Below are 12148 nucleotides of genomic sequence, written 5' to 3'. Positions count from 1 at the left end.
ATATATAAGTCCAAAATTAATTGAATGAAATATGGTAGATAACTATGCAACTAATATAAAAGGAGATGCTTGAAAAATATAAAAGGAGTTTGCATAATTAAAACTCAAGTGCATATTTAAATAAAAAACCTTGAATTCAATAATTAAAAAAAATGAAAGCATATCTAAACTGTAACCTCAATGTAATAGTTAAGAATTATGAACAACCCAAATTACTAAACATATTTTTTTTTAGAAGAAACGATAGTAGACTTTATTAATTGAGAAATATGATATACAATGGGGAAGAGAAAACGGGACATATGACTCATTTTTCTCTTTTGCAACACTAGTATACACTAGAGTAGCACGATGACATCGTAAAAAGAAGAAGAAAAGAAACTAAGAAACAAAGAAAAAACTTCAAAATCCAAACTGCTATAAGAAAAGCGAATCTTCACTAGAATGCCCAGAAAACCTATGCCAAACGACACCGTCTTGATTTACATGGACATCAAAGTGATGAGTTTTTTTTTTTTTTTTTTTCATCTTAGGAGTGTCTTCATGCCCAACATGTTTCCCGTGCAACCTCCATTGATCCCATAGTTGACACAACGCATTGCTCTTGATCCCATAGTTGACACAACGCATTGCTCATTCTCCATAGTTCTATGTTTCTTTTCTCCCTTAACACCCATAGTTTTCTTATTCAAGTTTTCTACTTGCATCCTTTTTTGCCTAGGTTCCACGTCAACAATTGAAGAATTAATAAGAGTATGAGGTCTTGTGGTAAGCCTCTTCCAGTTCCTCATTGCTTTCGGGCTTCCAATTGTAAGCTTCTCCATAGGCTCAACTTCTTTTGGGCTATACAAGGATTGACTCACACCTTTATCTTTATTACCACTTCTTTTGAGCCTGCCCTTACTAGTATTCTTTTTTCCTTGCACATTACCACAACCCACCTTAAAACATATCTATGATCCCTCAAAATCCGGTGGAGATATTTGCTCATCTTGCCCCGAATTGATACCCCTTAAGTGCGTGAACTTTTCACTAGCATAATCCACTGGGACACTCACCCAATTTTCGGCTTCCTCAGGGGCAACAATTATCATTGCCTCAGAGTTCTTAGCTGTGCCAACCTCATCTTCAACAGGATTGCTATCAACGTGGGATAGAGTTGTTGAGAAGTGGGTGAGTTTCAAATTCAAATTTTGAGGACCTATTGTTTCGTGGCTATCCTTATTCAAATTTTGTACTCCCAGAATATCCGGGTTTGATCCTTCCACTCCGCTTGGACTTCGGATACCATCCTGATCATTAGTTACGGCGGTCACCACCGTATTGGACGAATGTGTTTGAAGCTTAAACCCATTTGCCTCCCCTCGTGGTGGTTCACGTCGAGGAGGACTGTTCTTTCTTCCATCCAATCCGTCCCCTGACTTCCTTAAGCCTGCTTTCAGCCAATCACCGTATGGAAGTTCACTCTAAGTTGAACATCTAGGAGTTGAACAATCTCTCGCCTCATGACCTAGGCAGCCACACTGGAAACACAACCCAACAAGCCTTTCATATCTAAAGCCAATACGTACCTTATCACCTTTAGGATTAATGACGAAACCGCCTCGACGCAACGTCTTGTCAATGGCAATCTCAACTCTGATCCTGATGAACCGGGCTTGTTCCGATGTAAAAGCCTTATGATCTATCTCCACCACTTTTCCCAGGCCCCTACCTATGTCCTTGGTTGCCTCTTTAGATATCAAGTCGAAAGGTAAACCCCATACCTGTACCCAAATAGGAAGCACAGTAAATGTAATTGAGTTCGCTGTCATTCCCCTCTCCCATCGACGAAGCACCAGTGGATGGTTATCGAAACTCCAAGGGCCATTGTTCAACACCCATTTCAGTTGGCTTTCCAAAGTAAACTTAAATTGGAACAAGCCATCCCCAACGTCCACAATCCTCAAGTCTGTACCAAACTTCCATACGGACTGAAGAAGCTCTTTGGCAGCCCTCTGATTATATGGTCTTTTTGTAAGGAAACACCCAAAGAGACTAAGTGAGCATTGTTCAAGAATTTTCTCCCTATGAGTAGCCCCCACTGTGATAACTTCGACTTCTTCTGCAGTCAAAGCGATACTCTGTAACTTCTCTATGAAAACAGAGTCCATAGTTTAGGTGAAAAGAAAGTAATATCTAGGCAAGACTACCTAGGGTTGGATCATTAAAAAATAAAAGTAGATAAACTGGAGTAAAAAATTGAATTTTTATCTTTGAGAGTGAGGGGGGGAGGCACCGAATTTTACCCTATAAAAAAAATGTGTAAATATAAATTTTAAGAATTTTTTTGAGAAAAACTTTTGATTGAGTGCTTTGGAACATCAATTAAACTCATTGAAAAAAATAATAATAACAAACAACAAACAAACCAAATTTATCCATTATCATTCCTATATTTATCCAACAAACAAAATTTCAACCATGGTAAATTGCAAAAAAAAAAAAAATTAAGAAGTTATTTCTATTTAAAAAAATAATTTTAAGTTGTAAAGAAGTTGTTATAAGCAAAAAATAAAAATAAAAAGAATAAATTTATTTAAAATCAAATACCATAAAAATCAAGTTGTTAACGTTAATTACAAATTTTTTCCTAACATATGGTAAAGTTCAAGTTGTTAACATTATTAGCTTTTTTTTTTTTTTGTTATTCAAAAATTTGATATTTATCCAAAAAATAAATAAATTAAAACAAAATATATTTGAAAAAAAAAAGTAGATAACAAATTTATTATTAATTCCTCCCTGTGTGTATATCCTATCAATGAAAGTGTTTTTTTTTTTTTTTTAATAATTCATGGGATTAGCTATACTTCTATGTACACAGCTACACATTTTAATATTTTATGCTTTGGACTTTTTTTTTCTTTCTATCCTATTATTTTAGGCTTTGTTGATACTATTATAATAAACACAATTGTAGGTTGTAGTTGTATGGCACCAATCAACTAAATTTACTTATCAAAGAAGAAAACCAACTAAATTTAATTTCTTTTTAAAATTTTATGTTTTGTTGAATGTAGGTTGCATGTTTTGTTAAAACATTTATTGTTGAATGTAAGTTGCATGTTTTGTTAAAACTATTTTTTTTTTTTTAATAATACACTACATGTAAAAATAAGAATTGAATGGATAAGATGAAGAATTTGGATTATAATACACTACACTTAAAAAATAAGGATTAGATAGATTAGATGAAGAGTTTGTATGGTAATCAAATTAATTAAGATTTTTATCAACTTAGAAATTATAGTAGAAGAAAAATTTTATATATTTTCTCTTAAAATCTAAAAAACTAAAAAAATAGTTTTAATATAATTTTATTTCAACACTACACGTAAAAAATAAAGATTAGATAGATTAGATGAAGAACTTGGATTGTAATCAAATTAAGATTTTTATCAACATAGAAATTATAGTAGAAGAAAAATTATATATATATTTTTCTTAAAATCTAAAACTCTAAAAAAATTTATGTAATTTGGTGAAGCCACTTGGCACAACCACGACTTCTAAGCCTAATTTTTATTATATAGTATATGATGTATAACTAGTGAAAAAAACTAAAACTTCAAAAAAAAAAAAAAATTTTAACATAATGTTGATATGGTGAATATGGTTATTGATAAATTAGGAAGCACAAACACAAACATGGGGGTACGGGTACGACATAGTGGTACAAGTAATTTTCAAAAAATTATAACATGATACGGCGGATACTACACCAGTATGACACGGATATGGTACCCCGAATAACGTGTCCTTACTTCTTCGTTGATATGTGAAAAAATGATATTAGTAATAGGTTTAAACGAGAATAAGTAAAAATTTGTCACATTCACAATTTGTAAATAAGTTTGTGGTTATAACATAATGGGTAGTATACTATAAGTATATTAATAGTCTCACGCACTATAAGTATATTATACTCTTTTCAAATGTTCAACATTTTGCTAATATATTTTATTATATTTACAATAGTTTTAGTATGTTAAAAATTTGAATCTTCCAAAAAATTTACTCTTTCTTTCTCTCTCTCTATCAAAATTAAAATTAAAACTAATGATCATTGTTCAATAACTAAGGTCCAATGTTGCTAAGAGAGATAGTAACCATTTAAAATATGGTATTTATTCTGATACTGATTATTTTGATATTTTAATAATTAAAAGTCTTAAAATATGTTTTATAAATATATGAAAATAATCTAATTAATGTATTAAATTATATAAAAAAATGTTGGATTCTTTTTTCTAATTCATATATCGCTTATAAAATATTAAGTAACAATACATTTTACATTTGCGTTTGACCTCAAAATGTGTTAAGTCAGCCCTAAACTAATTAAGCCCTATATTGTGGACCATAATTTTGAGCGAGTTATGAAAAGAATAAGCTGAATTAAGGGATTTAATAAAAATGACACTGTTTATAATTACAAATTTTTGTTAAAAAATATTTTATATTTAAAATACTCTACGCATATGAAAAATCTTCATTGTGGCCACGTTATGTATGAAAGACATAACATGCCAATAACATGGTTAATATTGCATAATTTTAGCATGATCATAGTGGTAGTACAATGAAATCAATTCAATTGAGGCTGAAGTTGTTATATATATATATATTAGATTGATGGCTTCTTGCAAATATGTGTTTAATTATAATATTACCATTGAGATACTAGTTGCTAACCCGTGCTATGCACGGGAACCTACCTATTTGTGAGGTAGACTAAAATAATTTTATAAGATCTTAAATTAATTAAGAAATTACACCATTACATGATTTTCTCTTGTATGACTTCAATTTGTGTTACAATTTGATGAAGAAGTCATTACTTGAATGTTAGTGAAGTAGAGAGATAATAATAATAATAATAACAACAACAATAATAACATCAACGTTTGAGTTTGAGTTTGAGTTTAAGTTGGACTTGTTAGAAAGATAGAGTTTCACTTATTGTTAAGTTTGGATTAAACAAAAATAATTTTGTCTAAAAAAAATGATGAGTTTAAGATTAAGTTGGACTTGTTAAAGAGATGAAGTTTCACTCTTTGTTAAGTTTGGATTAAACAAAAATAATTTTGTTTAAAAAAAATGATAATGATGAGTTTGAGTTTTAGTTGGATTTATTACAGAGATAGAATTTCACTCCTTCCTAAGTTTGGACTAAATAAAAATAATTTTATTTAAATAAAACGATAATTTTATTTAAATATTATGCTGATGTGGAAAATTTTATTTAAATATTAAAAAAAATGATAATAATGAGTTTTAGTTTTAGTTGGACTTGTTAGAGAGATAGAGTTTCAATTCTTGTTAAGTTTGGACTAAATAAAAATTATTTAATTTAAATAAAATGATAATTTTATTTAAATATTGTGATGATGTGGAAAATTGTGGAAGCTTTATAGTTTATTTAAATATTGTTTTTGATGTGAAAAATTTTATTTAAATATTAAAAAAATGATAATAATTAGCTTGAGTTTTAATTAGACTTGTTAGAGAGATATAGTTTCAATTCTTGTTAAATTTGGACTAAATAAAAATAATTTTATTTAAATAAAATGATAATTTTATTTAAATATCATGCTGACGTGAAAAATTATGAGAGCTTCATAGGTTTCGGTTATATATATATATAGATTACAAGAAACTAATAATTTTTTGTAAAATTCCTCACTTCAAATCATTGATTTAGAACACAAAATGTGTTGAGTCGGTTCTGCTCTAGCTCAATATAACTTCTTTGTGATTAGGTCGATAATAATTTCCTTATGATGCATGAACTCGCTATTATATAGATCCAATTGTCCACAACTAGGTTCTCCAACAACCTCAAATTATCAGTCAAGGGGGCATTCTTGACTGCCAATATATCACCATGCCCGATATACTTCAAAGAACTCAAGAAAAGCTTCTACCAACTCGTTAGGATTGCCAAGTCTTTCTTTTATGTCTACAAGCTTTTTCCAACTCGTTAGGATTGCCAAGTCTTTCTTTTATGTCTACAAGCTTTTTCTTGTGGTTATTAAACCGCATCAATATATTTCCATTGCTCCGTTGGCTTCGTCTATGAAATCCTTCCACTTTTTGATTACTTGAGAAGCCAAGAAAATTACATTTTTGCTCCATTTCTGATCCTCTGACCTCTTATTCAATCATCCCAGTTCTTTTCCAATCCCAGTTTCAATGATCCCATTGTAATTAAAATCCATATCGAATAAGATTTGAAGAATGTAAATCAAAGAATCACTGGAATATACATATTAGAGCATGAAGTTGAAGAAAATATCTCTTTATGGCTTCAACGTAAATTATTTCTTCACAAGATTTGTTCTTGGCAGGTGAGGCATCTACTAGTCCACTTTTTCTACATTATCGAAAAAGTTTGGTGCCATACTTGTCTCTCAACCTCTGGTTAGTGAGAATTACAAGTGAAAGGCTCTTCATTCTTGTTTTGAATTAATTCTTTCAATCCCTTAATCAATTCTTTTCAATCCCTTAGGGCCTATTTGGATGGAAGGGGAAGGAGGGGGAGTAGAGTAGAGTTGGCTAAAAATAAAATAATTTTGGGCTAAGTTTACTTTACTCTACTTTACTCTCCCTCTCTCCCCCTCAATCCAAACGGACTATTAAATACTTTAGCAAGTAGGGCCCAAAACCCGAGTCATGGTTGACTTAATGAACTTGATTGATATTTGGATTCTTAAAACTTGATCTATCAAGATTTTACCAAGAGCCTGTCAAGGCAAAGCTCTATCAATCGAATGTATGTTGAGCTAGGCGTCGAGCTTCCAAACACTTCCTTTTGCTTAAGTTGATCTTAAGCTTTTATCTTGCACTTAAATTATAACTCTATGACACATAAAACATATTGGACTATGTGAATTCTAATTGTATTTAATCTAGATTATGACTCAACCCGTTATAAAAGTGCTACTATTTTTAATGGAGATTTTTTTAGGCTTAGTCCATGGAATAGAAGTTGATAGAAAATTTTGGCTCATTTTTAGCTTATTGTAAATTATCTGTGCATGAGTGAAATATCGTTGTTTCATGTTAGAATTCAATGTGTTGTTTTGGAATTCAATGTCTTGTATTTTTTTTCTATGAATTGTAAAACCATTGCAATCTTGTGAATATAGGCAAATTATCAAGCCATGTAAATATTATTTTATATGTTTATTTTCTTTGACACATATTTTTTCTATTTTTGCATATTACAAATCTGAGAATTTCATGAATCTTTCTCTACAAGACGTTCATTTTGTTCACAATATTTCAACATTTTACAACTACAGATCTAAGTCATCTAAGACAAAAGAAGGGATCTAAAGGAAGTCATTCTTGAAGGTGAAGTTTTGGGTGTAATCCATGCCATTTCGAACCCAACACATTCCCCGTCTTGGTGATTATCGAAATCTTTCCAATCTTGATCTAGGTACTTTTGGTTGGCCACCCATAAGTGGGCCCTTTCTTCTTTTGTGGTTAATTGGATCTATCCCTATCTCCATACTCCACTATTGTATTATATGAAAAGGAAGAAGGGGATAGCTTTCTCTTATTCATAAATTTAAAAAAAGAAAAACAAAAATACAATGGACCTATACGGACTTTATTGGCTTACATATTCTAAGAATAACAAAAAAAAAAAGAAAAAAAAGAAGGTAGAATTAAAGTGTCTCCGATGGTTTTCTAAAAAAAAAAAGATTGGCTCCCATGCTCTCACAAGTCATAGAAGAGAAAGGATCGACGGGGTAAGAGTCGTAAGACTTGGAGTACTTGAGAGTGAGAGAAAAATTTCTTGTGTCTTCCGTTGCCACTTTTCTCTCCTCTTGCCCTCTTCTTCCTCTCCCTTCGTCTTTCCCATTGTTAGAAATACTGAATTGAATAGTATTGTATTTCTCAAATAAAATAATATACATGAGTGCCTTTATATAGGAGGCATATGAGTGTTGTACAAGTAAATATGAGTGCAGTACAAGTAGTACAGTGTGCAGTACAAGTAAGTGATCTAAATGGGCCAAGCCCACATATGAGTGTACGTTAACAGCCCCCCTCAAACTCAAGGTGGATGTGAGACCAACTTGAGGTTGTCAACCAAATCACAAAGGCGTCCCTTAGGATGGGACTTGGTGAAGATATCTGCAAGTTGATCTTTGGAGGAGACAGAGAAGAGCTTGAGAGCACCATGAACAAGATGATAACGGATAAAATGACAATCAATCTCAATATGTTTAGTCCGTTCATGGAAGACATCATTATGAGCAATGTGAATGGCACTCTGATTATCACAATAAAGAGGTGTAGCAGAGGATGTAGACACACCTAAGTACGTAAGAAGCCATCGTAACCAAAGAAGCTCGGATGTGGTATCGCAAAGAGCACGATATTCCGCTTCGGATCGGAGCGGGCCACAAAGGTTTGTTTCTTACTTCGCCAAGAAATCAAGGAAGAGCCAAGTAGAAAACAATAGCCGGTGGTGGACCTACGATCGGTGGGATCTCTGCCCCAATCGGCATCGAGAGAATGCACGAAGTACAAGAGGAGATTGAGCTGAGTAGAAAAGGCCATGGAAGAGAGTGCCCTTCAGGTAACGAAGAATGCGCAGAACAGCAGCATAGTGAGTCGACCGTGGAGCAGACAAATACTGGCTGAAATGATGAACAACATAAGAAATGTCTGGACGAGTAACTGTGAGATAAACTAGGCTGCCAACTAATTGTCTGTAAAGAGATGGATTAGACAATGGTTTCCCCCCCGAGGGAGTCAGATGCGCATTAAGCTGTTGGAGTGTCAACGATTTCTTGTCGGTGAGTCCAGCACGAGACAAAAGATCAGAAGCATACTTGGCTTGAGTAATATAACGACCATCTGAGGAACGAGTGATTTCAAGCCCCAAGAAATAGCTAAGATGTCCAAGATCTTTCATCTCAAACTGCTGACTAAGAAAATCCTTGAGTTCTTGTATGCCACTAAGGTCATCACCAGTTATGATCGTATCATCCACATAGAGGAGAAGTAGAATGGTGCCTTTATCAGTACGACGAAGAAATAAGGCAGCATCATAAGGACGGCGGTAACCCAAGTGAGAAATAGTAGAGCTAAATTTTGCAAACCGGGCTCGAGGAGCTTGTTTAAGACCATACAATGCTCGGCGAAGGCGGCCAAGAACCTTGTTGGAGTCAATGGAGAGACACGGAGGAGGTTGCATGTAAACTTCTTCACTCAAGTCCCCATTAAGGAATGCATTTTTAACATCCATCGAAAAAGATCCCATTTTCTAGCGACGGCAAGCCGAGGAGGGCACGAACGGATGAGATGCGGGCAAGCGCGGGTGCAAAGGTCTCTTCATAATCAATCCCATACTCCCTTGTGTAAAACCTTTTTGTAACAAGGCGAGCCTTATAGCGCTCAATGGACCCATCTGAGCGAGTCTTAATCTTGTAGATCCACTTACAACCAACCACAGACTGTCCAGGAGGGAGAGGAACTAAGTCCCAAGTATGGTTTTTGGTTAATGCATCAATTTCCTCTTTCATTGTAACCTGCCATAAAGGGTCAGTGGAGGCCTCACGATAGGTTTGAGGCTCGTGGAGTGTAGCAAGTGCAGTGTAACAATGGTAATCAAGTAAATGTGTAGGAATGGATCTTACCCGGGTTGAGTGACGAGGTGGAATGTCTTGTGGAGGATCTTCAGGCGGAGCAGGAGCGGGGGACCCAGGCTCGAGTTGGGATAGCTCATCATCAATCTGCTCATCTTCGACCTGGCCAGAAGAGACATTAAAAGGATCGGGTGTTTGTATAGAAAAGTCTAAAGGAGGATCAATTGGAGTTGGAGAAGGAACATGAGACTCCTCTGGAAAAACTTCAAGTACAGATGAGGTAGTGAGGGAAGAACGAAAATGAGAGAGCTCAACAAACAAGCGGTGTTCCCAAAAGACAACATTACGAGAAACACGAAGGCGATGAGAGACAGGATCATAACAACGATACCCTTTTTGTGTTTCGCCATAACTAAGGAAACAGCAAAGTCTAGATCGAGGCTCAAGTTTGTTGTGCTCATGAGACTGAAGAAGAACGAAACAAGCAGATCCAAAAGAGCGAAGGTGATGATAGTCAGGGAGTGACCCAAAGAGGCGCTCATACGGAGTTTGATTATGGATGACAGTGCTTGGAATGCGGTTAATAGTGTGAACAGCATAAAGAGCAGCTTCACCCCAGAATGGAGGAGGAACCTTGGCAAAAAGAAGAAGAGTACGAACAGTGTCAAGAATATGACGAAGTTTACATTCAGTTCGACCATTTTGCTGAGAGGTACCTGGACAAGTTAGATGATGTACAGTGCCATAGGAGTGTAACAGAGCTTGAAAAGCATATTGAGTGTATTCAAGAGCATTATCAGAACGAAATATTTTAATTCTTTTGGAGAATTGGGTTTCAACCATTTTTGCAAAGTTACTGTATATTGGCAAAATTTCAGAACGAGATTTCATAGGAAATATCCAACTGTAACGAGAATAATCATCGATGAAAATAACAAAATATCGAGATCCACCAATACTAGCAACAGGAGAAGGTCCCCAAACATCAGAATGAATTAACTCAAAGATACTATTAGAAATAGAATCACTATTATTAAAAGGTAAAACTAGCTGTTTTCCTAACTGGCATGAAGTACAATCAAAATTGTCTTTGGACACAGAACCTAACAGACCCTTAGAAGCTAACTGTTGTACCCGAGAAGAGGGTGTATGACCAAGACGAGAGTGCCAAAGTGAGAGAGAAGGTAAGGAAGACACCGCAGCAGCAGCAGCAGCAACAAACACCGGAGCAACAGGTGGAAGATGAAGATTATCGACTGGAAACATACGCCCAACTCTAAGGCCGGTCCCAAGCTCTTGCCCCGTCCTCGGATCCTGCACAATACACCCAGAATAGTCAAAAATAAGGCGATAACCTAGTTCAGCTAATTGTCCCACAGAACACAAATTATAGGATAGGTCAGGAACATGGTAGACCCCAGGAACAGAGAGGTTGGAGGTTGAAACAAAACCAAGACTATTCCCATGCATGGTGGAACCATCAGCTATGTGAATATTGAGGGGATGTGGAGCAGGGATAAGTTTGGAGAATAAGGATGAGTGAGGTGTCATGTGATTGCAACGAGCGGAGAATCAAAAAGCCAAGTTTGAGACTTACGGGTAAAGGCGAGAGGCGTGGAAAGAGATGCATTACCAGCCATACGAACAGCTTGAGCTATGATCTCCTGTAGGTCAGTGGGTGAGAGGTTGATAGTGGATCCAGAAGACTGGGACTCAGCTGAAATGGGAGGCATTGGCGGAGTAGACTCAGTGTTAGCAACTGCAACAGTAGATTTGTTGCGACGGTAACAAGTCTCAATAGTGTGGCCAGGGCGCTTGCAATAGTTGCAGAACTTTTTATTGGTTCTGTCTGCGACGATTGCGGAGCGGAAAAGAATCGCCTGAGTGCTGAGGTTGCTCTATGGAAGGAGTAAGGGCCAGAACATTAAACTTATCCTGAGCTCGAAGAGTTGCAAGGCGAGCTTCTTCTCTGACTAACTCATTCACAGCAGTATCAAGAGATAGAGGAGGACAACGATTCAGAAGCTGACCTCGAATGGGCTCATAGTCCTTGTGGAGTGACATCAGGAACTCATAGAGACGAAATTCATCTCTAATAGCAGCATATTGTTGGGCATCTTTTGAGCATGCCCAAGTTGGATCAGAAAGGTCAATTTGGTCCCAAATGAAGCGAAGCTGATCATAGTAGTCATTGATGGACTGCCCCGGTTCTTGCCTGAGTTGATGCAATTCAACCACTAATTGATATTTCATGGATCCATGTGTGGTAGAGTATCTTTTGGCCAACATATCCCATGCTGATTTCGCATCATCAAAGCTGCCCAGCAAATTGGAGATGGAGGGAATGGAAGTATTTCGAATCCATGTGATTGTGACTATCCCATTCAATCATGCGATTGAGAAAAGCAGCATCTTCTTCACTTGCCCCCTTCACAGGAATAGTGATTGCACCAGTGCAATAATGCCAGAGCATGTGACCCTTAAGGAAACTGCGC

Source organism: Castanea sativa, chromosome 1 (assembly GCF_040712315.1).
Source record: "Castanea sativa cultivar Marrone di Chiusa Pesio chromosome 1, ASM4071231v1".
NCBI classification, from domain to species: domain Eukaryota; kingdom Viridiplantae; phylum Streptophyta; class Magnoliopsida; order Fagales; family Fagaceae; genus Castanea; species Castanea sativa.
This window is presented reverse-complemented; position numbering follows the sequence as displayed.